Below are 27,521 nucleotides of genomic sequence, written 5' to 3' on the forward strand. Positions count from 1 at the left end.
TGGCCCATTTTTTGATTGGGTCGTTTATTTTTCTGGAGTTGAGCTGTAGGAGTTGCTTGTATATTTTTGAGATTAGTTGTTTGTCAGTTGCTTCATTTGCTATTATTTTCTCCCATTCTGAAGGCTGTCTTTTCACCTTGCTAATAGTTTCCTTTGATGTGCAGAAGCTTTTAAGGTTAATTAGGTCCCATTTGTTTATTTTTGCTTTTATTTCCAATATTCTGGGAGGTGGGTCATAGAGGATCCTGCTGTGATGTATGTCGGAGAGTGTTTTGCCTATGTTTTCCTCTAGGAGTTTTATAGTTTCTGGTCTTACGTTTAGATCTTTAATCCATTTTGAGTTTATTTTTGTGAATGGTGTTAGAAAGTGGTCTAGCTTCATTCTTTTACAAGTGGTTGACCAGTTTTCCCAGCACCACTTGTTAAAGAGATTGTCTTTAATCCATTGTATATTCTTGCCTCCTTTGTCAAAGATAAGGTGTCCATATGTGCATGGATTTATCTCTGGGCTTTCTATTTTGGGCTTCAGCTTCTTGCCTCAGGCTTTTTCAAGCATGGTTCTGACATCAGTCTTGGACTCCAGATACACCAGGCAGTCAAGGTCACCCACTCTCAGCCATTCACTTGATGCTTCTCTTATTTGCCCTCTTCCCTCCTCTATGATGGGAAGAGAAAATATTATGGTCTTCCAAACTGGCTTCAGTAGTTTTGGTTTGCAGTCCCTTTAAACTTCCATCCTTTTATACCCTCAAGAGGGTGGATGAGCAAATCTTGGATGATGCCCTATTTCCGCACTGATTTCCTATCATTTGCTTTGCAACTTCTACACAGGTGGTCTCGCCCTGCACTTTGTAATGTAGGGGTACTTAGTACCTATTGTTTGCTTTCTCCAATTTTAGACTGAGGCAGAAATAGTCCAATTTTAACATCTTGTTGCAGAAAGGGGGCATTTCAAAGCCCTGGGGATTGACCTTTAGCTGACATTCTTGGCTTTCCAAAGCAGAGCACTTTTACTAAATTATTGGCTGCAGAAAACCTGTCAGAAGGTTCAGTTTGTCCACAATTAACATTAATGTCAAATGTGACAGCTATTTTTGTGATGCTTTCAGTGATGAAAATTCTCTTGTTTCAGCAGTGTTTGTGCCACCCACAAGTGCAAAAAAGCTGACTGTCAATGGGTGTCAGGTAGTTCTTCTGCCCTGTTGAATTATTCTGTTTTCACTTTATAATTTTGTTTTAAAATAAAAGTCAATATATTCAGTACTATAGTGTGATATATCATAGTCTCATTGATACTGAGAAAGATTTATTTTACTTTTTTTGTGCTTTTTAGTTTACTGAGGTGTAATTGACATACGAAAACCCCCACACATTTACTGTCTATATCTTGATAAATCTGGATATATGCATATACCTGTGATGCCATCACATCAGGGTACTAAACGTATCCTTCATCTCGGAAGACGTCCTTGTGTTCTCATGTATATGTGTGTGTTTTGTGGTAAGAACAATTAACATGAAATCAATCCTCATTTAATGATGCATAGTACCCTATAGTTAACCATAGATACTATTGTACAGTAGATCTCTAGAACTTACTCATTTCTTGTAATTGAAATTTTATACATATTAATCAATAATAATTTCTAATTTCCCCTTACCTCCAGCCCCTGGCAACCACCATTCTAGTCTCTGTTTCTATGAGTTAAAACTTACGGCAATTGCTATTAAATCAGCAGTATCTGTTGCGATGACAATTATCTGGGAATAAAGTAACATAAACTTCTTGTTAACAAGAAATGTCAAACAACTTGACATGGTCGTGCATTTCCCTGATAGAAATGGTAACCAGTGTAAAAAGCAAACCAGAACCTAAGACTCTGTAGTGACTACTGTGATTTTGTTGATAAAGAACAGATTTTCTACTGGGAAGTTGAATTTCCTTCTTCTCCCTTTCTATTGATTACTCTCTAAGTGTCATTTTATGTATAGAATTGTTTCTCTTGTAAGAAGATCCAGTGGCTTCCATTTAAAGTTGGCATTTCCCTCTTCTCCTTTTGTCTTATGCAAATGCAAGAAAAATGAAAAATTAAAACAGTATCTGTCTTCAGGAAAAGTGGGAGACAGCATAAATTTGGAACAAGAAAGTAGGTGAAGAGGTGTAATGGTGGTCATGGTCAGACAGAGGGATGGGAAGAATTAGAAGGTGTTCCTCTAGATAGATCCCAGAAGTAAGTGTGCTTTTCTAAGGCAGGGGCCTTAGAGGTGCAAAGCTAAGACCTTTGCCAGGAAATTGGGAACAAGGTTCACTGACTGGCGTGGAAGTTTTCCCTCTGCTTGGTTTTTTTCTCAGAATTGAAGAATGAGATCAAAGGAGGAATTGCATAAGTAAAACAATTTGCAAAAAGTAGCCCACCTTTGTGGTGATGGGTGGAACTGCATGGGTCTTTATATTATAAACAATTGACAGTCTCTACAGCTAGGGAGTGCTTCCCAGGTGGCACAGTGTTAAAGAATCCACCTGCCAATGCAGGAGATACAAGAGATTCCAGGTTTGATGCCTGGATTGAGAAGATCCCCTGGAGTAGGAAATGGCACTGGAAAATTCCATGGACAGATGAGCCTGGTGGGCTATAATCCATGGAACATACACACACAGCTAGGGAAAAGTAAATTCCCAAAGAGCTCTTAGATCATACTATGGGATACTAGGAGCCAGGACATGGCTCCTACCCGATATGACCCTCATTCATATAATTGGTTCAGGAAAATTTTACCTCTTTCAAAAGATGAAAATGTTTTAAAAATTAGCATACATATAAAGTTATTACTAGAAAAAAAGAAATGGAAATAAGAAATGAATCATTGATAAAGAATATCCTTTATCATTGATAAAGAATTCTTTATCAATGATAAAGAATATTCTTTATCAATGATAAAGAATAAGAATATTGATGAAGAATATTGATAAAGAATAAAGGGCAGGTGGAAACTGTAACCAGATATTTCACCATTCATTAAAAAATTAAAAAGGCAATTGCTCTAATATAGAAAAGAGACAAAGCAGAAATATGAGGTGAGGGAGAGGTGGTGGTTAGAGGAGGTGGTATGAGGAGATAAAGCGTGAGCTGGCAGAGTTCAGGAGGGTCAAAGCAAAAATAAATAAATAAAATATAAACAAAACTACTCTGAACTGAAGGCAAAACAACCCAACAGAGACCAGAGGGTGATGAAGTACAATAAGGGACCTGATAAAAATGGGACACATTAAAATGGAAGCAAAGAGTTTAAAAGGTTAGAGAAAAAATAATGAACATACAAGGGTGATATGAATAACTGGTGTCCTAAGGAGGAAAAAAGGAGATAATTATTTAGGAAAATATTTCGAATTTTTATGGGTAAAAGAATCTATAGTTTGAAAGAGCATGCTATTTCCTAAGAACATTTGACCTAGAATGATAAATACAAACCTCATGTATTAAGACAAACATTTGGAACATGTTACAATGCAGGGAATTTTGATTCCAAGTGTACTGAAAATTACTTAAGGATAAACTTCAGCCAGTCAGAAAAGTGGCAAAATATAGAGAAGGGTGGTATGTTCTGAATGTATATAAACAAACATGGGGAATATGGCCTAGAACCTGTCACAAATGTTACAAACCCTGACAGATATTGGAAAGAGATAATAAGAGAGGAGAATGGATTATTATTATTTGGATGGCTTTCTCATCTTTTAGTGAAATGTTAAAAGATATTAACGTTAAATTGACAAAGCAACTGATAGAGACCCACACACGCGATAGGTGGCAGTGGAGTGGTCTCTCCTTATAAGAAAAAATATTTCATCGGTGATATTGTTTTGTTAGAGCATTGTGGTAATAATGACCAGACTGACTTGCAACTGGTTTTATTATGCTTAAATATTTTCTGAAGAACAATGCACGTTCTTCTTGTTGGCATCTGGCATGAGCTGCTTCCATAGAGTCATCCTTGGTAATCCACTGGATAAACGTACAATTACACTTACCATTACAAAGGAAAATGCCAAAAAAGATAATATCATCCAGCTAAACCGGGCAGCGGAGTAGAGGGAGGCAATGAGAAAGCAAAAATACATGTGCTAATTTCTCTTTGGTCAAAGTGTGGAGTTAATTGGTACTGCAAAAAATATGCCCCTGTGACTGAGTAGGCAAGAATTTATTAAATAAGGATCCCTCAGCACAAACCATAACAGAAGGATTTATAATCTGTGATAATTCAAAGAAACTTCTATTCTATTCTAAACTTCAAGGAAACAGAAGATTAAATGTATTATGTAAGGTCATAAATATGAACATTATCACTAGGGAGAAAACACTTCCAAATTTTCAGAAAGAAATGAGATATTAATACAATACAATACAAAATGGAAAACAATAGACTGTAGAGGGAAAATTTTTTTAAAAAAGAATAAAATATAAGGCACTTCTTCTCAAGAAAATGAAAAGTTTCTTTCTCCATAAGCTGTCATGGCCTCTTTACCCCTGTTTCTTTTTTTGTTGTTTTTTTCTGCCTGTCTTGAATGCAGAAGCCATGAAAAAAAAATATACCTTTCTCTCTTGGAAAAGCTTATGGTGGGGCTGGGAGGTGGGGGTTGTGCTGACACTACAGCAGAGAATCACAGGCTTTTATAACCATAACTGTTATCAACCATGGTTGATTGACTATTACTTTGCATAATTTTAATTATGCCCCAGGGGGGGTCCCAAACTCCATCGATCTATTTAATTGGCTTCAGTCAGAGGTAAAAACCTTATTGATCTGTCCATGCGGACGCTTCCTTCTCTCTGTGTGAACTGTCTTTCAAAGAGAGCTAGAGATGGTCATGCGTGAAGTAAATCTGAAAGAGAAAGACAAATATTGTATATTAATGCACATAAGTGGAATCTGAAAAAATTGGTGACTGTCTAGATGATCTTATTTACAGAGCAGAAATAGAGACACAGACATAGAGAACAAATGTATGGACACCAAGGGAGGCAAAGAAGGGGGTGGGAGGAATTGGGAGATTCATACATACACTACTATGTATAAAATAGATGCTACACTTGATCTTAGCCAGAAGGCCAAGAGGCAACGCATAAAATAGATACTATGAGAACCTGTTGTATAACACAGGGAACTCTACTCAGTGCTCTGTGGTAACTGAATTGGGAAGGAAACCCCAAAAAAAACTGGGGATATATGTATATACATAGCTGATTCACTTTGCTATATGGCAGAAACTAACAACATTGTAAAGCAAATATACTGAAATGAAAATGAAAAGATCAACAAAACCAAACCAAAGAGAAGCTTTTGCAAATTTCTGCAAGGATCTTGGGAGCTGATTTGAAATGCAAAGCAAACGTTTAGGAGAAATGAAGTTGCCTAAGCTTGTTAGTGATAGTGATGGTGAGGTTGCTCAGTCGTGTCCGACTCTTTGTGACCCTGTGGACTGTAGGCCACAAGGCTTCTCTGTCCATGGGATTTCCCAGGCAAGAACACTGGAGTGGGTTGCCATTTCCTTTTCCAGGGGATCTTCCCGACCCAGGGATTGAATCCGGGTCTCCCTCATTGCAGGCACATGCTTTAACCTCTGAGCCAAATGCATATAAAGGCCTATACGGGGATTTGGACGTGGAGGCTTTTCATCCCCTCCCTCTGCCTCAGCCTGGGCCTGGGGGCAGCAATATTCTACCTGGCTGTGTGGTTCCACCTCTCCAAAGCTTCCCTGGAGGTACAGGACTTTATTCAGTTCTTTAAAAGACGAGCGCCTGAGCTCACCTCATTCACTGTGGCCTTCCATCGTCACAAGATTAGACCAGCCTCTTTGCAGTTAGGACTCTTGATTTTCCAAGTCCCTGTAATTTATGCGTGTTGCTCAAGCACTACCGTCTCCCTCCATGGAAACAGCAGTTGTTAGATTGTTTGCCAGTATATTTATCTCCAGTCTTGCTGCCATGCTGAGCTGGCGAAACAGATGCATTCATAATGTCCGTTTTCTGCAAGCGAGGCTCTTTGCTCTTTGCCTCCCATGGTGACAAACCCGGCAGGGTTGCAAGGCCAGAGCGGCTGAGGGAAACCTCCGGGTCCCTTTCCCAGCTGGCTCCCCAAATGGTGCAGGCAGACCGTGTGCAAAGCCACTCCTGAGCTCTGAGGGCAGGCTCCAGCCCCATCCACTTGGCCCTTGTTTCTCTGTTTCTCTTAGGACAGTGTGTGTGAGATGACTTGTTAAAAACCACGCTGGCTTCCAGAACCTTAGGAAGCTGCTGCCTTTCATTGTAATTATCCTTCACACCACTGTGCTGTTTAGCAGGGCCAATTGACTCTTAGGATAAAGTTAGATTCTGAATATAAAGTCACATGGGTATGCAATTATGTTCTAACTGGGCCATGCGATTGCAGATAGTCCAGGCCATCTCTGCACCCCAACCACTGCTCCCCACAACCAAGATGCCATTGTTCTTCCCAATCTCTTGCTGAACTCTGAGTTAGAACACCCGTAAGGGATAAGGCCACAGGGGTGAAAACAAAAACCTTCCTAAGATGAGGCTGGTGGGTACCTGCCTGGCTTGAATGCTTCCAAATATTTCTCTGCAGTGCACAATATTTCTTTTCAAATGACACTGAATGCATTGCAAGCTTGGGTGAGGTAGATGTGTCCTGTTTTCTAATAGCCGTGTTTTTAAAAAAAACTAGAAATTAAAAAATAATCTAGATTAAGCAAATTTTAAAAAATCAGTTAGATGAGATTAGGTGTGTTCAGCCAATCTGATCACACAGACCACAGCCTTGTCTAACTCAATGAAACTAAGCTATGCCCTGTGGGTGTTCATTGGAAGGACTGATGCTAAAGCTGAAACTCCAGTACTTCGGCCACCTCATGTGAAGAGTTGACTCACTGGAAAAGACCCTGATGCTGGGAGGGATTGGGGGCAGGAGGAGAAGGGGATGACAGAGGATGAGATGGCTGGATGGCATCACTGACTTGATGAACATGAGTTTGGGTAAACTCCGGGAGTTGGTGATGGACAGGGAGGCATGCTGCTGCTGCTGCTAAGTCTCTTCAGTCGTGTCCGACTCTGTGCGACCCCATAGATGGCAGCCCACCAGGCTCTGCCATCCCTGGGATTCTCCAGGCAAGAACACTGGAGTGGGTTGCCATTGCCTTCTCCATTGTGTGAAAGTGAAAAGTGAAAGTGAAGTTGCTCAGTCACGTCCGACTCCTAGCGACCCCATGGACTGCAGCCTACCAGGCTCCTCCATCCATGGGATTTTCTAGGCAAGAGTACTGGAGTGGTTTGCCATTGCCTTCTCCACAGGGAGGCCTGGCGAGCTGCAATTCATGGGGTTGCAAAGAGTCAGATACGACTGAGCAACTGAACTGAACTGAACTGAGGTGTGTTCAGGGTGGTGTCTACTCCATGATTCCACTTACATGATGTACATAAACTAGTCAAATTCATAGAGTCAAAGTGGAGTGCTGGTTGCCAGGGGCTGGCAATTTAGAAATCTGCTGTACAATACTGTGCCTATAGTCAACAATACACTTAAAAACTGAAGACAGTGCATTTCATATGTTCTTACTGCAACAAAATAAATACAAACCATCCAGGGGAACATTAAGAGAGAGGATTTAAAATCAAAGATGACTTTGGCTCTGCTGCTCTTTAGTGAGTGAGGCCCAGATGTCAGGGCCCCACGGGCTCATGGTGCTTGTAGTGTGTCAGTGCAAGGAAAGTAAGGACAACGTTGTCCTTTCGACATTGCTGCCCCCTGACCTAGAGGCGTTCAGTGAATGTTTGTTGAAGGAATACATCAGCAGAATTGCCTTCTGCTGAAGATAAAGAGAAGTGGATTATCTTCCCTCAAAGATCCACGTGACCCTCATGGATTTCTGAGTCAGAAGGGAACCAGGGCTCTTTGTGTCAGGGAGAAGCAATGCCTGTAGCCCATTGATTTTCTGGCTCCCCACCCATGTGTGCAGAAGTTGGGTTGACCTCGACCCTCTAGACTGCCCAGAGGAGGGGGAAACCCCAAGAAGATACCAGCTTTGCTAATAAGAAGAGGCTTGGGCCAGCTTCACTGTGAACTGTTAATAGCAGAGATGCCCTCGTATTTGTACCCAAGTATCTGCAGCACTTCATTATATTCATATATGGAAATCAATTCATGAACTCAGTACTCTGAGTCAAGGGTTACTCAAAAATGTGGATTTAGTAATAAGGCTTCGGATTAAAAAGCAGAATTCCCAACATGGATGCATGGGGCAAGAACCATCTGACACCTAAATAAGAATTCATCTAAACCAGATTGAAAAACTAAAAAAAATGTTGTCAGTTTCATAATAAAGGAAAATTGTTAACTGGAATCAGTTTTCTGTCTTATGAAATTCACGGTTTTTAACTATGAATAGTAGAATATACATGTGAAAGATACAGACTCAGTTACTCTCAAGTTGATCCTGAGAAATCTGAGAGGTTTTTTTTTTTTTTTAAGTCTTTAAACCTGTCCAGGTTTTGTTACAAAGGCAGAGGAACCAGATATCAAATTGCCAACATCTGCTGGATCATCAAAAAAGCAAAAGAGTGCCAGAAAAACATTTACTTCTACTTTAATGACAACCCTAAAGCCTTTGACTGTGTGGATCAAAACAAACTGTGGAAAATTCTTCAAGAGATGGGAATACCAGACCACCTGACCTGCCTCCTGAGAAATCTGTATGCAGGTCAAGAAGCAACAGCTAGAATTGGACATGGAACAACAGACTGGTTCCAAATAGGAAAAGAGTACATCAAGGCTCTATATTGTCACTCTGCTTATTTAACTTCTATGCAGAATGCATCATGAGAAACACTGGGCTGGATGAAGCACAAGCTGGAATCAAGATTCCCAAACAAATATCAATAACCTCAGATACGAAGATGACACCACCCTTATGACAGAAAGCAAAGAAAAACTAAAGAGCCTCTTGATGAAAGTGAAAGAGGAGAGTGAAAAAGTTGGTTTAAAACTCAACATTCAGAAAACTAAGATCATGGCATCTGGTCTCATCACTTCATGGGAAATAATGGGGAAACAGTGGAAACAGTGGCTATTTTATTTTTGGGGGGCTCCAAAAATCACTGCAGATGGTGACTGCAGCCATGAAATCAAAAGAAGCTTGCTCCTTGGAGGAAAAGCTATGACCAACCTAGACAGCATATTCAAAAGCTTAGACATTATGTTGCCAACAAAGGTCCATCTAGTCAAAGCTATGGTTTTTTCCAGTAGTCATGTATGGATGTGAGAGTTATAAAGAAAGCTGAGCACCAAAGAATTGATGCTTTTGAACTGTGGTGTTGGAGAAGACTCTTGAACGTCCCTTGGACTGCAAAGAGATCCAACCAGTCAATCCTAAAGGAAATTAGTCCTGAATATTCATTGGAAGGACTGATGCTGAACTCCAATACTTTGGCCACCTGATGCGAAGAACTGGCTCATTGGAAAAGACCCTGATGTTGGGAAAGATTGAAGGCAGAAGGAGAAGGGGAAGACAGAGGATGAGATGGTTGGATGGCATCACTAATGTGATGTACCTGAGTTTGAATAGGCTCCAGGAGTAAGCTGGTGATGGACAGGGAAGCCTGGTGTGCCTCAGTCCATGGGGTCGCAAAGAGTCAGACATGACTGAGTGATGGAACTGAACTGAACTGAACTGAACAGATACCTGAGTCTCATCTGGCCTACAAGGTTGAGTGTGCTAAGCTAGGTTAGCTGGTCTCCATATAGAATTTTGTCTTGAAACAGCTTCTTTCTGGTTTGGTGTGGTACCCACTGGTTTCCAGTTGGATGGGGGGAAGGAGAAGTAAAGGCAGTTTTATAATGTTCAGATGTTACTTATCTGCAATTCTTTAAGATTGAGACCATTAATTATCATTTCTGGGAGGACATGGAGGGAGGGAGTTAGGATGGAGTAGGTGGGCCATTGCTCTTTCTCAAGGGAAATGATTTTGGAGGAGAGTTGGTGACACAGTTCTCCCATGGCCTCTTTTACTATGTAATTTGGTCTAGAAGGAGTCAATTGATATCAATAACCATAAAAATAGTTGGTATTCATAGAGTATCCACTGTGTTTTAGGGGGACTGTGTTAAGTGTTTTATGTACATCATCACATTTAAATCTTTAGTAAACCCTATGAATTTCACAGTACTGTGTCTATTAGGTGGATGGGAAAATCTAGGAGTAGAGAGATCAAGAAACTTCCCCATAGTTAGTCAGAGAGGTTCTCCTGTGGAGGTATGGCTGGGAGGGGTGTGTGCAGGGACCCCAGCTAAGGAGGGAGAAGAAAATAGAGACAAACTCTTTAGGCCTGGAGTTGACCCTGCCCTGACTGTGCGCCATAGCCAGGTCTTCCCAGGCACTCTGTGTGTGTGTGTGTGTGTGTGTGTAATACTAGGTTGTAGTATTAAGCACATTTTAACCAGTTGAGGATTCATCATGAAGGCTAAATGGAGTGACGCACAAGTGGAAATAGAAACTCGTGGGTAATTTCCCATCCAGTTGGATAACTGTCAAATGAAAGGGATCATGATGTCCACAGGAATGGTAGAATAACAATCTGATTATAGTATCTGGCACTTGCTTCATAGAGTAGCCCTCTTCCAAAAATGATTCTCTGAAACCAACAGGATAGCAACCATCTTATAAGTCCATGTAAGGAAAGGATGTCCTTAAAAATAAAACTCTTCTGAAGTCAAGGACTAGGGGTTGAAGTGGCTATCAGCTTCACTTGTTGTTTAGCCAAGCTGCCCAGGTTTAATTCATAGTCATTTCTTTTAAACATTTTTGAAAATTTCATTAGGAAGGGAAGAAGGGAGAATAGTGAGGGATGTACAAAGCAGAAATAAACCCTGTTTTAGAAATAATACTGTAGTGGTTCAGTTTCTTTCCAGCCTCAGTGAAACAAATAAAAACCCAAGGAAGTCTGAGTTTAACCAAAAAGGTGTAACAAGATGAAGAAAAGTTTGATGGCCAGAGGGTCTCTTTTGGGGACAGCACTTTGTTCTGTGTGTGTGTGTGGTGGGTGGGAGGGGCGGGGAGGGTTTTCAGTGAATTGCCTGGGATAGGAGAGTGAGACCCAAAGGGCAGGCCTGGGAAAGAAAAGATAATCCCTTAACTGCTATAAGGGAGATAAGAGAAAGGAAATTTGTGGGCAAAATGGGTGGGGATGAGGGAGAAGAGTTAGAGCTGGGAGCTCCAGGGGCAGCACAGTCTTAAGAAATTTTGGGGAAAGAGAAATGTGTTTTATGAATCTTCAAGTTGGTTTTCATTTGTGCTCGGTCAACTCTCTCTTCTCAGCTTCTGCCTTTAGACTCCCAATAATAATCTTCAGTGATATGGAAATTTCTCTCTCTTCCATTCAGTGGAGTATAAGTGGATACTTTGAGAAATTTGAGGGGATGCCTTTCTGTGTTTGGAATTCCCAGGTGGAGCTAGTGGTAAAGAACCTGCCTCCCCAATGCAGGATATATAAGAGATGCTGGTTCGATCCCTGGGTTGGGAAGATCCTCTGGGGGAGGGCATGGCAAGCCACTGCAGTATTCTTGCCTAGAGTATGCCATGGACAGAGGAGCCTGGTGGGCTACAGTCCATAGTGTCTTAAAGAGTTGGACACGACTGAAGCGACTTCACACGTATGTGCTTTCTGTGTTTGGGTGAAAATTGGGTTGAAAGTGGACATATACAGAGGCAGCTAACATCTGTGTTATAGTGTGACAAGGCGACACTAAGTTAAATAGTAACCCTCATATTTCTGGTCATTTAGAATACTGCATTTTTTATTTAGAGTATTTAATTTTGCCTTGCTTATGACTCTATCTTTTCCATTTTGTGTGATGGTTCATATGGTTCTCTCTAGGAAGGCTAAGGTGGTTGATTACCTATTGGAAGATAATATCATTTGTGGGTAGTCTCTTGCTTTCTCTAATGAATTATATGTCTTATGAATTTTTTCAAAGCACAGTCCATGGCTTGGCAAGCTGTCAAAACAGTCATCTATAGTGTGGAGGCACCATTCCTAGAGAATTAGTTCTGGATGGAATTAGTTCTGAGTTGCAAAAACAAGAAAATAAGCTTACAGGAGAGAATGAGTTGTTCACGGTGAGTGAAAAGAAATGCGAAGGCAGATGGGAGTGAAGAGCTTTTTATCCTGCCTCTAAGGAAGCACTAGAAGGACTTTTGAAGATAATATCCTTAACATTTACACAGCTCTTCATATTTTTAAAGTGCTTCTTGGTAATTAAGCATCATTAATCAGATATTAGCTGCAGGTCATTCAATGAATTAGCTGTTGGTTTAGACAGAAAGCTGTGCATAAATTGAGGGACTAGGAACAAGCATGATTCCTTTTACATTTTTCAAAAATTTGACTTTCTTTTGCTCACTGGAAGTTACTATATGTATGTGTGAGTTCTGATTGTGGATAATGATATGTACTTACTATTGTATGAATTCACATTTATCTAGAATACCCACTTATAATTTGATAGTTTGACATTTGTAACATGTGTAGAGGTAAGACTATGCAGAGAAACTCCATGTGGTTTGTGAGTGAGTGGTTTGTTAGTACTGAATGACCTCCCCCAGCATAGAAGGCATGCTGGCATTGAGCAGTCAGAAAACACACAGCTAAGTCGCTTTCCTTCTCCAGACTGAACATTGCCACCTTGGATGCACCAAATGATTGTAAGGAGATCAAGAATAAATACCATTTTCCCTTCAAATGGATGTCTTATCTATTTGGCTATTTCTACAAATCGTAACTAGTTTATCTTCCATCTAACCTGAAAAGGAATGAAATATATACAATTAAGACTTAAGTTTATTTGGCAAATTTATGTCAAATAAATATCAAGACAGGCTTATTTCTGACTAGTATGTTTGCCTACATGTTCTTCAGCCAATAACCACAAATAATTGAGGTCTGAGGGAAGCCACAGATCTTTGAATTTTTTGGAAATTAATGGGGACTCCTTTGGCTTTGAGGCTATGAGAAAAACTATGAGAAAAACTATGATTCTCATTGATTTTCCTACAAAGGCTTTGAAACTGGTTATTTTTCCCAGCAGAGCCTCTTCATATCCCTCCTTCCTGTTATCATGCACAGTCTCTGTGGTTAGGTGGCCTGGAATTGAATCCTGATTCTCTCCCTCACTAGCTGTGTGACCTTGGGTAAATTACTCTGCCTCTCTGATGCTCTGATGAAAAAGATCTTCATGATCTAGATAATCACTATGGTGTGACCACTCACCTAGAGCCAAACATCCTGGAATGTGAAGCATTCAAGTGAGCCTTGGGAAGCATCACTATGAACAAAGCTAGTGGAGGTGATAGAATTCCAGTTGAGCTCTTTCAAATCCTGAAAGATGATGCTGTGAAAGTGCTGCACTCAATATGCCAGAAAATTTGGAAAACTCAGCAGTGGCCACAGGACTGGAAAAGGTGTTTTCATTCCAGTCCCAAAGAAAGGCAATGCCAAAGAATGCTCAAACTATCACACAATTGCACTCATCTCACACGCTAGTAAAGTAATGCTCAAAATTCTCCAAGCCAGGCTTCAGCAATATGCAAACCGTGAACTTCTGTATGTTCAAGCTGGTTTTAGAAAAGGCAGAGGAACCAGAGATCAAATTGCCAACATCCACTGGATCATGGAAAAAACAAGAGAGTTCCAGAAAAGCATCTATTTCTGCTTTATTGACTATTCCAAAGCCTTTGACTGTGTGGATCACAATGAACTGTGGAAAATTCTGAAAGAGATGGGAATACCAGACCACATGACCTGCCTCTTGAGAAACCTATACGCAGGTCAGGAAGCAACAGTTAGAACTGGACATGGAACAACAGACTGGTTCCAAATAGGAAAATGAATACATCAAAGGTGTATATTGTCACCCTGCTTATTAACTTATATGCAGAGTACATCATGAGAAACGCTGGGCTGGAAGAAACATAAGCTGGAATCAAGATTTCTGGGAGAAATATCAATAACCTCAGATATGCAGATAACACCACCCTTATGGCAGAAAATGAAGAGGAACTAAAAAGCCTCTTGATGAAAATGAAAGAGAGTGAAAAAGTTGGTTTAAAGCTCAACATTCAGAAAACAAAGATCATGGCATCTGGTCCCATCACCAGATCATCAAATATATGGGGAAACAGTGGCTGACTTTATTTTATTTTTCTGGGCTCCAAAATCTGATTACAGCCATGAAATTAAAAGATGCTTACTCCTTGGAAGAAAAAAGTTATGATCAACCTAGACAGTATATTAAAAAGCAGAGACATTACTTTGTCAACAAAGGTCTGTCTAGTCAAGGCTAGATGTGAGAGTAGGACTATAATGAAAGCTGAGCGCAGAAGAGTTGGACTATAAAGAAAGCTGATGCTTTTGAACTGTGGTGTTGGAGAAGACTCTTGAGAGTCCCTTGGACTGCAAGGAGATCCAACCAGTCCGTCCTAAAGGAGATCAGTCCTGGCTGTTCATTGGAAGGACTGATGTTGAAACTGAAACTCCAATACTTTGGCCACCTGATGCGATGAGCTGACTCATTGGAAAAGACCCTGATGTTGGGAAAGATTGAGGGCAGGAGGAGAAGGGGACGACAGAAGATGAAATGGTTGGATGGCGTCACCAACTTGATGGACATGGGTTTGGGTGGACTCCGGGAGCTGTTGATGGACAGAGAGGCCTGGAGTGCTGCATTTCATGGGGTCACAAAGAGTCAGACACGACTGAGCGACTGAACTGAACTGATGCTCTGTGTACTCATCTGTAAAATAGGGAATAGTTTATTTCCTGCTGTTAGATATTAGCAGGATTAAATGAGTAAATATTTGTACTGGGTCTAGTGCACTTATAGTATATGTCTTCCTTGATTTAAGATGGGGTTACATTCAGATAAACCCAAGGTAAGTTTAAAAGACAAGAAAATGTCCTAGGTTGAAAATGCATTTAATACACCTAGCCTACTGAACACTGGGCTTCCCTGATGGCTCAGCAGTAAAGAATCCTGCAATACAGCAGATGTGGGCTCAATGCCTGAGTTGGAAAGATCCCCTGGGGAAGGAAATGACAAATCACTCCTGTATTCTTGCCTGGGAAATCCCATGGACAGAGGAGTCTGACACAACTTAGTGACTAAACCATCACCACTGAACATGAGAGCTTAGCCTGGCCCACCTTAAATGTGCTTAGAACATTGACATTAGCCTAAAATTGGGCAGAATCATCCAACACAGGGCCTATTTTATAACAGAGTGTTGAATATCTCACGTAATTTGTTGGATACTGTTACTGAGCATGAAAAACAGGATGGTTGTCTGGGTACAGAACAGATGGTTGTAAGTGTATCTGTTTGTCTACCCTGTGACCACATGGCTGCTGGGTGCTGTGGCTTGTCACTGCTCCTGGCATCACGAGAGCATATCCTGCTATATACCCTGCTATACCCAGCTGACCTGGAAAAAGATCAAAATTCAAAATTCCATGTATGGTTTCTGCTAAATGTGTATTGCTTTTATTGCTGACTTGGGTTCTTGGACTCTTTAATCAATAACAATTGATAAGAGGACAGATGAGAAATTCAGGCAAGGCTTTACTGGGACTTGGGCTGCAAAAGGAGACAGCAAAAACAAGTAACAACTTCCCTTGCTTGCTCTTTAAGAGGGGTGAGTGGGTCCCTCAAATGAGTCGAGGGTGGGGGCAGTCCAGGGGTTGGGCCAGAAGGGTGGCTGAGGTGGTCCACCAGCCCCTGGTGGTGCCACGTGCAGGGATCATGCGCAGAAGCTGTTGTTGCTCCCAGAACCTCAGAAGCAGTAGTTGGTTTTTTGGTCTTTTTCTGTCTTATTGTTCATAATTTGCCCCAACTGCCTATGCATGCAGTTATTTTTAATCCTTTGTAGTTTTTTTTTTTTTTCTCAATATTCTTTTGCTGGAGGAGACGTTTGTCCATGTGTGAGCACTGCAGTAAAGTATTCCAGCAAAGGGCACTGGATCCCGGCCTGTCTCACTTGTACATGGATGTAAAAGTTGAAAAAACCATACATCGAAACATCCTAAGTCAGAGATTGTACTACATGAGTATCTGTTAAATCTATTTAAAATTTCGCCTTTAAAACACATTGCTGAGTCAAATCTAGAAGATACTCAATGTTTGCTAAGTCTTTGTAAAAATTCACATTTTTCAAATATTTTGCAAAACATGAGTTTAGATTTCTTCACTGAGCAAGAAAAGAAAAAGAAAGAAAGAAAGAAATTATACCTTGTCTCTGGTGAACTTTAAGGAACAAAACTGGGTTAAATTTGCACTACAAGCAAACACTTTCTTTGAAAATGCCAGGGATATGAGGATTGGGCAAAGAGTATTTGGTGATGACTCTGAACACTGTAAATGAATTGGCAAAAAACTGAAAACTTGCATGAGCTGTGGCTTCTCACTGAGGTTGTGGATTGGTGAGTTGGAGGCAGGGAGCCTGGGAGGTCTTGGCAAAGCTTACTTGGATTTCTTCAGTGTTCCTCATATCCTATCTCAGTGTCCTCTAGGGTAAGGAAAGGTCAATAAGCAAGCCAGCAGCCAGAAGAAGAAAATTTGAACATGGAAGTGATTTGTTCCAGGGATATTCCAAAAATTCTCAAATGGAACAATTTTCATTAGGTAAAAATGTTTGAATGTTACACAGGAAACATTTAGAAGGGTGTTTGGTCCACAACAAAAATTAAATAATATAACAGGCTTTAGAAATTCCTAAAAGACTGCATTATATTTAGAACATTTTGCCTTGGGAGTCAAAAGATCAGAATACTAATAGGGTCATAGGAATGAGGTCAGGAACTGAAATTGCACTAGGGATGCTCAGCCCCAAACCCATTATAGAAACAGTTGGCCTGATCTATATTTCATAAGCTAATACAGATCTTATATTTCTTCTGAAGATGGACTCCACATTCCCCTTTTTGTCCATAATATTGATTCAGGTTAGGAGGACGGTTAAATTTGGGTAGGCTAAATTACCATTTAATAATAGTTGACCCCCAATCCTTCCTTGTATCTGTGGGGGTCTTAGGTGGCTAGGAGATAGTTCCCCCTTCACGTGTCCCTGGTAACATGTCTCTGTCTGCAATCCGTGCAACATCCCGGAGCCCAGCATCTTCCCCTCCCTGCAAGTCGAAAGGCTTTTACATCTCTTACCGCTCAGTGGTAAAGAATCTGCCTGCCAATGAAGGAGATGCGGGTTCAGTCCCTGGTTTGGGAAGATCTGCCGGAGGGGCCGCTAAGAGTCGGACACGACTGAGCAACTTCACTTTCACTTTTCACTTTCATGCATTGGAGAAGGAAATGGCAATCCACTCCAGTGTTCTTGCCTGGAGAATCCCAGGGATGGGGGGAGCCTGGTGGGCTTCCGTCTATGGGGCCGCACAGGGTCGGACACGACTGACGCGACTTAGCAGCAGCAGCAGCTGGAGAAGGAAATGGCTACCCACTCCAGTATTCTTGCCTGGGAAGTCCCATGGACAGAGGAACCCGGCAGGCTGCAGTCCATGGGGTCGCAAAAGAGTCAGACACGACTGAGCGACTAAACAACACACCTCCTTTAGCCCTGTCTTTCCCTTTGCTGAGACTCCTATTGCTTGTTACTCAGCGTAAGACTCAGAGCTGGGGACAGAAAGGATCTGCTCTCCCTCAGGGAGGAGACACTTTTGCCTGTATTTCTCCCTAAGAAACAGTAGACTTTACCTGGGCCATGGTGTGGGCGGACGTGGGGGGCAGTTTCCTGACCCTCTCCAAGCCCTTTCAAGCTTTTGCTCTAAACTGGTTTCTAGCAGTCTGCATATGGATTCTGAATGTTTTAACTGCTTTTTCCTCACCTGATTTCATAATAGCTGATTCTTCCTCCTCGGCTCTGCTAAGGGTGAAAGAGTCACGTGTCCTTTCCTCCCCCTCAGAGCTTCTCAATTTTGCATTTCACTTGGAGCCTTGCAACCTCAGCTCTCTGATGGCCTGAAGAAAATTTATGATTCTGTAGACTTCTTGACTTTTTCTAGTTGTTAGGGTGGCAAAGATGTTCTCTTAAAGCTTTATGCATTTTTAAGCAGAAGTTGAATTCATATTTAAGCCTTTGTCACCCTGTAATCTTCTATGCTTCTATAGCTCAGAGAGGAGAAAGGGAAAGGCAAGAGTTCTCGAAATTCAGGGGACAAGTTGTATTTGACACAGTCAAGGGAGCTCACTTTTGTTCATCTTATTAGTGATGCAGAGAGGTGGTGACTTAGTACGGCCTATGATCTATTACATGCTCAGAAATTTCTCCTTAGCTAAGCCTTTCATGTGAAATTAACCACAACCTTATATCTTACAACCAAAGCCCTTTGATTTGGTCCCCAAATTCTTTTCTCAATGTCTCCCTCCAGGTTGAGCTGTACCTTGTTCTTCAGTCACAGGGGCTGACAAACCGTGGAGCGGGGTCCGTATTCCTCGGTTGGAATCCGGAGTAGACCACTTACTAGCTCTGTGAGCTGCAGCTAGCTGCTTAGCCTCTCCATGGCTTAGTGTCTTTATTTGTAAAATGGAGAAAATAATAATTCTTACTTACATCATAGGTTTGTCACAAGGAACCCAGCCTGGTCTAGACTATTTCTAGTCCCCTGAGAACATTACCTGTAAAAAAGTAGAATATATAAAACACTAATGTTCAGCTCCATCCAACCAGTCCATCCTAAAGGAGATCAGTCCTGGTTCATTGAAAGGACTGATGTTGAAGTTGAAACTCCAATATTTTGGCCACCTGATGTGAAGAGCTGACTCATTTGAAAAGACCCTGATGCTGGGAAAGATTGAGGGCAGGAGGAGAAGTGGACGACAGAGGATGAGATGTTTGGATGGCATCACCGACTCAGTGGACATGAGTTTGCGTAGGCTCCGGGAGTTGGTGATGGACAGGGAGGCCTGGCGTGCTGCGGTTCATGGGGTCGCAAAGAGTCGGAGACGACTGAGTGACTCAACTGAACTGAACTGAATGTTCAGCTCAGGTTCAAATTTGTATCACGTTTCCCATTTGCTGGTACAGTGGTAAAAGAATCTGCCCGTCCATGCAGGAGATGCAGGTTTGATCCCTGGGTTGGGAAGATCCCCTAGAGTATTTTTGCCTGGAAAATTCCATGGACAGAGGAATCTCATAGGCTACATACAGTCCATGGAATTACAGAGTTGAACACAACTGAGTTACTGAGTACAATAATTCTCTTTTACTCTCCTTAAGATTAGCTTTCACGAGTGTGTAAGAAATGAAATCTGCCCTAGAGTAGAAAGTGAAGATTCCCAGTTTGACAAGTTCTAAAAGGCATCCATCACACCCAATTCTTCTCTTCTGTCATTATCTTTTTTAGCTTGTAATCTTGTTATTTCCAAAGTATCTGTAAAGATTAAACAATAATTGACTTGAGGTTCTATGTATCTGTGGAGTTTTGAAAAATGTATTAGTTCTCTGGTTAATACATATTGTAAAACAGTTCATTTGTCCATAAACATTTATTGAACACCCACTATGTCAGGAATCATTCTAGACAGATGTTAAAGTGGGGGTCTAAGGCTTTTGCTTTATGAATTACTCAAAAGGGAGAACAGATTCAGGAGACTACAAAATTCACTGGCAGATAGAGAAAGGTATCAGCATTGAATCATAGTATTATATTATTCTATAATTCTAGTCACAATAGGAATCAGCACACCTGATTTTGATGATTTTGATACTTTTCATGTCAGCACTGGAGCTGAGGGAAAGATAAAAAAGCCTTCTGATATGACTTATTAACTTAAATTATATTCTTGTTCTTGCTTTATGTCAGTTGCAATCATTTTTTTTCACTTGAATGTCTCCAGATAGTTCAGTCATATTTCTAAAGAATTACAAATTACAAAATTATGGCTAAATCTTTATTGTCAGAACTCTTAAATAAGTGTTCTGGTTAATTGAATTCTTTTGTTTTAATGAAAGATTAAATTTATAATGCTAGTTTCAAACTTTCTGTTGAAAGTCATTCAGCCTTATTTTTCTTTCCTAATATAAGGAAAATTGTTGAAATAGGGATAGATTTTGAAGGGTTGTTTTATATTATCTTGTCATATTTTTAACAGTGTGGCTTACTCACTGTTTCATGATTATTCTTAAAAACTTCGTGTCATTTTAAAATTTACTTTGAAAGTTTTATTTGTTTTTTGCTGTCCTGGGTCTTCATGGCTGCACGGGCTTTTCTGCAGTTGCAGCGGGTGAGCGGGGAATACTTTCTGGTTGCAGTGCACGGCCTTCTCATTGCAATGCTTTTCTTGTTGTGGAGCATGGGCTCTAGGGAGCAGGGCTTCAGTAGTTGTGGCTCCCGGGCTTTAGAGCACAGGCTCAGTAGTCAGGTCACACGTGCCTAGCTGCTCTGAGGCATGTGGGATCTTCCTGGATCAGGGATAGATCCCAGGTTTTCTGCATTGGGAGGCAGATTCTTTACCACTGAGCCACCAGAGAAGCTCAGGTATCATTTTAAAGCATTGAAAAGTGAGATAAACTATGGATTAAATTTGACAGTGACTTTGGGATACACCTAAGGAAAAAAGAGGCTGTGTGGTTTAGTGGGACATGGATCAAATTTGGAACCTGACAGACCTAAATATAAATTCTGGTCACCATTTACCATTTGTTGTAGTCTAGTCAAGGCTATGGTTTTTCCTGTGATCATGTATGGATGTGAGAGTTGGACTGTGAAGAAAGCTGAATGCCGAAGAATTGATGCTTTTGAACTGTGGTGTTGGAGAAGACTCTTGAGAGTCCCTTGGATTGCAAGGAGATCCGACCAGTCCATTCTGAAGGATATCAGCCCTGGGATTTCTTAGGAAGGAATGATGCTGAAGCTGAAACTCCAGTACTTTGGCCATCTCCTGTGAAGAGTTGACTCATTGGAAAAGACTCTGATGCTGGGAGGGATTGGGGGCAGGAGGAGAAGGGGATGACAGAGGATGAGATGGCTGGATGGCATCACCGACTTGATGGACATGAGTCTGAGTGAACTCCAGGAGTTGGTGATGGACAGGGAGGCCTGGTGTGCTGCAATTCATGGGGTCGCAAAGAGTTGGACACGACTGAGCGACTGAACTGAACTGAACTGAACTGAGGGAAGTTTGTTCCTAAGTAGACTTAGTTTCTTTATTTTAAAATATAAATAATAATAGATTGTATCACATATTTTTTGATCCTGTGATCAAAAGAGATATTGTATATGATAGGCCTGAAAACAACATTTATTCTGTGAGTAACTGTGGGCTTGTGGTGGTTGTCTCCACTTTCTTCTGGTTTGTTTTGCTTTTAATTGCTCTTATTAAACTCATGGGTGACCTTATGGTTTAAGAAGGTAGATCTGTCAATGTGTTTATCTCCTTTCATTTTCCCTAGCCCTCACTAACCTGTTAGTAAGTGGGTGAAAAAAAAAATACACAGACAAATAGGAGAACAGACATCAGTGGGAATAGACATTTGAACTTTCTTTTTTTTATTTAGACAGATATAAATAGAGGAAGATAATGGATGGAGAAGATGGGAGAAAATCACACCCTTCAAATGTTCATAGGAAAATACAATTTTTTTAAAAGAAATAAAATTTTTCCCTTTCCAATTCAAAGAGGTTTGGGATTTGGAAACTGGGGAGGATAGAGTCAATAGTTAAAAATAGGGTTCTGACTTTTGGCCAGCACACTTGGTGATTAGGGAAGGATGGAACAGTAGATTCTATTTTTCATTTTAAAATCAGTCCTGTGTAATCTTTTCTTCTGGTGTGCATGAATTAGGTTGATAAAAATTAAAAAAAAAATCATTGGAGACACACATGATTTCCATGTAGAAGAGTTTCATCATTGCACGAATTTGCGTGGTATAGTTGGGAGAATATAAATGTGCATGTGTGTATGTACATATGTGTGGATAAGACTTCATGGCCTTTGATAACAATGTACTAGGTTCTCAGGATGAATTACACTAGAGCTGGGAGGTGAAATGTGAAGCAAAGGAATAAAAAAGGAGGGAGCATTGTTTTAACAAACTCTATCCTTGTAAATTTCAGAACTTCAAAAAATAGTAAACCACTATAATCTCTTAGAAAAATCTGAAGCAATTTAGAACAATAGTAACCTTTTCTGTGTGTGCTTTGCTGGTATACATTTAGTTTCCTCTAATTGGCATTATGCACAAATCTTTCTTTGCACCATTTCAGAAGTCAGCAGACTTCTATTATTCTGTACAGAGAATAAAGATTAACTGTATTGTTCTATTTCTGGTTTCATTCAAAACGATCACAGTTATTTTATGCAACCCAATTGTTATTCAAGGATTTGAGAAAGTAAAGTCCATGTATTCATGCTATTTGAATGCCTGCTTAAAAGGAATTTTACTTGTTGGGAAATGTTAAGAGTTGGAGATAAGCTCCTGTCTTTATTCTCTTTTTACAGAAAGCAGAATGAGTAAATGAGTTCTGTGTCTTGGAAAAGTTCTCAGGACCAATTTTTATACCATGTAAATGTCTTTTCATGATTAGATCAGAATTGCTTTTAAAACAATTTCTTTTCTACCATTTATCTGGTACCTATATTTTTTAGATGATTACTGTATATATTATTATCTCCATTTTTATGAGGAATTTGTGGCTAAGGATTAGTAGTTTGTCTAAGGTCAAAGCAGTAATAGTGTCAAATTGAGAATCAGATCCAAAATGTGCTCTTTTTCCTGCCCTCTGAGGCAATGGAGGGCTATATATAAAGATAAAGTTAGTGTTAGTGAGCCCTGACCATTTTTTTCTGCGAGGGTGTTAGAGGAGGTCATTGAGAGGATGTGACCTGTGGTTGACCCCAAAGCTGGACCAGGACAATCAGAGGGTCCTCACTCTGCCTCTTTCCTTGGGATGCAGGCTCCACCTGCCCTAGGAGTCACTTCAAGGAAGCGGGCTTGAGAGCAATGTGTTGTTGAGACCATCTGGATGGTCTACTCCATGAAGCCAGTTAAGGCCTCTACTTTTTCCATGTAAATGGACAAACATGCTGGTAGATATATTTTCAGGAAAATGAAAATAGGAACTATATTGTATACTATACAAAACAACTACTAACACCAGTCTTGAAACATTTCCACTTATACCTAGAGAAGGTCCCTAATATCTCTACTCTCTCTAGCATTTAATTTCCCCAAAACCACAGGTCTAATTACAGGCATATGCAGCAAGTTTCTTATGTTAAACAACTGCATCCATTTTCTATTTTCCCAGTTTTTAACTCTATCTATTACCCTGATTTAACAAAATCCAACAAACCAACTTCTCTTGAAGGCTTGGTATACAACCATTATGAATATTTTTAGTTTCAAGGTTTCTTTTCCAAGTCAATTTATAAATCCATTAAATTGGGGAAAATCATCAATTTAATTAGGCTACTTAAGTTTAATAATTTTTTCATGTTTTGCCTCATGCTACTTATATATTCAGACAGAAAATACTGATTCAGCAGAAAAACACAAGTTTGTATAATTCACTGTGCATGTGAGGTGATAATGATGGGCAAAACAGATATTCTGTCCTCACTGATCTTAAATTCCAATGAAGGATGACAATTATTCACAAGTTTGAAGAGTGCTTTGATAAAGGAAGAATGGAATACACAGGAGTAAGCAATGGTAGAAATATAGTCTGAGGGATGAAAAAGACCAGAAGAAGTAATATTTAAATTATAATTAATAACTTGAATATTAGTTGGTGAGAAAGGCTGATGTTGGTACTGTCTGATCTGAGATGTCAGGAAATTCAAAATATTCCAGGAGAATAAAGTTAATTCCTAGAGGAAAGCTATAACATAGCACATATTCCTAATAATATAGCTGCTTGACAAATTACAGGAAAATTGGTGGCATAAACAATTCATTACACTCACAGATTTTGTGGGTCAGGAAAATTTGACCAATATGTATGACCTTTGATGTGGCTGTTGACTTTGGACTCCACTTTCTCTTTATGTGGGATATTCCATGTGGTTTCTCTATATGGACTCTACTTGTGGCTAGGTTCTAAAGATAAGTATCTTCAGAGAGACAGAGAGAGACAGGGAAAGAGACAGAAGCATAAACTATAATAATTCTGGCTGGTGGGTGGGGAGATCTATTTGTCTTGTAACCATCAGAGACAAGCCTTGTAGATAAGTTTTCTTGCTTATTAAAACTGCCACCTACCAACGTGGTGTGGTTTTTCTCTTTCTTTAGTCTCTTCTTACCCTCCTGTACATGGACCAGTTTCAGATTTCACTTGGGGAAGTCCCTTGAAGTTTCAAACCAATAGAGAGAAATTCTTCCCTCCCTCAAGAAAGATTCCTGATCCTTTCCTATATACCATACACACATGATTTTATTCAGTGCCACTGCAGAGCTGTCAGCCTCTGGAGGCATTCCTGGTCGGAGCCAGCTGGCTTTACCCTAATGACTTCAGACTCTTTGAATGTACTTAGCTGAGCTTATCATGAGGGAGATGGATTTACAAAAGGTTCCTGGTCCTGCTTTATTCACCAAGGTGGGGTAATTTGCAAAAAACGGAAAACATTCTTTAAGCCTATGGTGATGCATAAGCAAAAGCAAAAAAATTAGCCTCTAACACCTGGAATTGCAGCCAGGTACAGAGTGGGAGCAGGAACTTTTCTGAGATGGAGGAGGTTCATGACGCTTCTTTGTATTTATATGTATAATTTTGTTTGTTTTATTTTTGACTGTGCTGGGTCCTTGTTGCTGCATTGACTTTTTCTCTAGTTGCAGTTCACAGGCTTCTCATTGCAGTGGCTTCTCTCGTTGCATAGCATGGGGTCTAGGTGTGTGGGCTTCAGTAGTTGTGGCATGTGGGCTCAGTAGTTGCGGCTCATGGGCTCTAGAGTGCGGGCTCCGTAGCTGTGATGCATGGGCTCAGTTGCTTCGTGGCATGTAGGGTCTTCCTGGACCAGGGATCAAACCTGTGTCTCTTGTATTGCAAGTGGATTTTTTACCACTGAATCACCAGGGATGCCCGATGCTGGTTTTTAAATCTTTTATTTAGTCCAGTTTTGTGCTAGGCACATAGTAGGTCTCTTGGTTGACATAGCATGTACTCAACAAATACATGTTGCTTGGTTAGTGCATAGAAGAGCTGGCTTTTTGTCACAATAAAGAAAACCACCATAGGCTTTGAAAACAAAGATCACAGTCTAGGCAGGTAGCTGTCATTTATGGAAAACTGACCATGTGCCTGCTGCTGTGCTAAGGATTTTATATAAGATGATTTACTACTCTCAAAAGAACTTCTGAGGTCAGATATTATATTGCCCCTTTTTATAGAATGAGGTGTCAGGTGGAGCTAGGATATGGAGCTAGTGTTCTGGTGAGTTCTAGGAGACAGTGGACTGAGAAAGGTAAACCATTCTCCCCCTACTTCTTGTTATATCACCCTGCTGCTGCTACTGCTGCTAAGACGCTTTAGTCGTGTCCGACTCTGTGCAACCCCATAGACAGCAGCCCACCACGCTCCCCCATCCCTGGGATTCTCCAGGCAAGAACACTGGAGTGGGTTGCCATTTCCTTCTCCAATGCATGAAAGTAAAAAGTGAAAGTGAAGTCTCTCAGTCGTTTCTTACTCTTAGTGACCCCATGGACTGCAGCCTACCAGGCTCCTCCATCCATGAGATTTTCCAGGCAAGAGTACTGGACTTGGGGGCCATTGCCTTCTCCGGTTATATCACCCTAGCTCTCCTCTGCGTCCTGAATATGGAATGGGGGCCCCCACACCCAGTTTAGTGGTGTAGAAGACCAAGCTCATTTATGCCTCACTTGAATTTCCCTTTATAGAAAGATGTATGTAAAAACAAAGCACTGATGAATGTCTTTGACTTTTGAGCCACCATAATTAATCCCTATGCCATGTTCTTCATTTTTAAGAGCTAAAAAAATCATACCCTTACCACATCATTCATTAGAATTGTTGTTAACCTGACAAATCACCTGGTACTCATCCTAAATCATCTTTTCATTTGACTTCATCCCCTTTGTTATTCTTAACCCCTTCTAAATAATATCTCACTCTCCCGATTTCTGGGCTGATCCAAACTTCTCACTCTTTTCCTGTGACTTTTGCTTTTCCGACACATTTATTTCACTTTTGCTGCTGCTGCTGCTGCTGCTGCTAAGTCACTTCAGTTGTGTCCGACTCTGTGCGACCCCATAGACAGCAGCCCACCAGGCTCCCTGTCCCTGGGATTCTCCAGGCAAGAACACCGGAGTGGGTTGCCATTTCCTTCTCCAATGCATGAAAGTGAAAAGTGAAAGCGAAATCGCTCAGTCATGTCTGACTCCTAGCGACGCTATGGACTGCAGCCTACCAGGCTCCTCCATCCATGGGATGTTCCAGGCAAGAATACTGGAGTGGGGTGCCATTGCCTTCTCTCACTTTTGCTAGAATTCCTTATTAGTCAGCTCTTTCACTTCCTAAATTGTTTTGTGTTTTATTGTGTATAACTTCTAATGTTTAACTTTTTTTATGACTAGGGACTTTTCAGAACCAAATATAATATTGCCCAGGAGTCTGTGGAAAGGAGTTGGGGTAAAAGCCCAAGTGTACATTCTTTGTTTCTGTCTTCTGCCTTAGAGACTGTTGTAGGTTAAAAGTTATGTTGAAATCCTAATCCTTGGTATCTGTGAATTTGATCTTATTTGGCAATGAGGCCTTTGCAGATGTAATAAAGTTACATGACACCACACTGGTGTAGGAGGGACTCTTACTGCAAAGTGATTGTTGTCCTTATATGAAGGGAAGAAACACAGAGAAAAACACATGAGGATAATGCCTTGTGATGTTAGGCAGAGATTAGGGAGATATGTCCACAAGCCAAGGAGCAGTGAGGATGGCTGGGAACCCCAGCAGCAAAGAGAAAGACAAGGAGCAGATTCTCCCCTAGAGCCTTCAGAAAGAGCATGGCCCTATTGATTTCTGAATTCTAATCTCCAGAACTGTCAAATAACAAATTTCCATTATTTTAAGTCATGCAGCTTGTGACAACTTATTATGGCAGCCTGAGAAACCAACATAGATGAAACCGTATCCTGATTTATCACCATTCTCAACTTAGTAGAATAGAGTCAATATCCTGGATACCCAATGTGCTCCTGTTGTTTGTTGTTCAGTCACTAAGTCATGTCTGACTCCTTGTGACCTCATGGATGGACTGGACTGCAGCATGTCAGGCTCCCCTGTCCTTCACTATCTCCAGGAGTTTGCTCAAACTCATGTCTATTGAGTCAGTGATGCCATCCGACCATCTCATTTTCTGTCACCTGCTTATCCTCCTGCCCTCAATCTTTCCCAGCATCAGGATCTTTTCCAATGACTTGGTTTTTTGCATCAGGCAGCCAAAGTATTGGAGCTTTAGCA

The 27,521-nt window shown here is 40.8% G+C and overlaps 1 long non-coding RNA gene and 1 pseudogene across 3 annotated transcripts in view; one reads left to right on the plus strand and one right to left on the minus strand.

The window, feature by feature from the left end:
- The window catches only part of LOC147361760 (uncharacterized), a 318,701-nt gene that overhangs the window by 20,850 nt on the left and 270,330 nt on the right, over positions 1-27,521 (plus strand). The gene's annotated exons all lie outside the window — the stretch shown is intronic.
- On the minus strand, positions 5,029-5,120 carry LOC147361761 (U2 spliceosomal RNA; annotated as a pseudogene).

The sequence above is a fragment of the Bos grunniens genome, chromosome 12 (assembly GCF_055505025.1).
Source record: "Bos grunniens cultivar Pamir isolate PY7600 chromosome 12, Bosgru_T2T1.0, whole genome shotgun sequence".
Taxonomy (NCBI): Eukaryota; Metazoa; Chordata; class Mammalia; order Artiodactyla; family Bovidae; genus Bos; species Bos grunniens.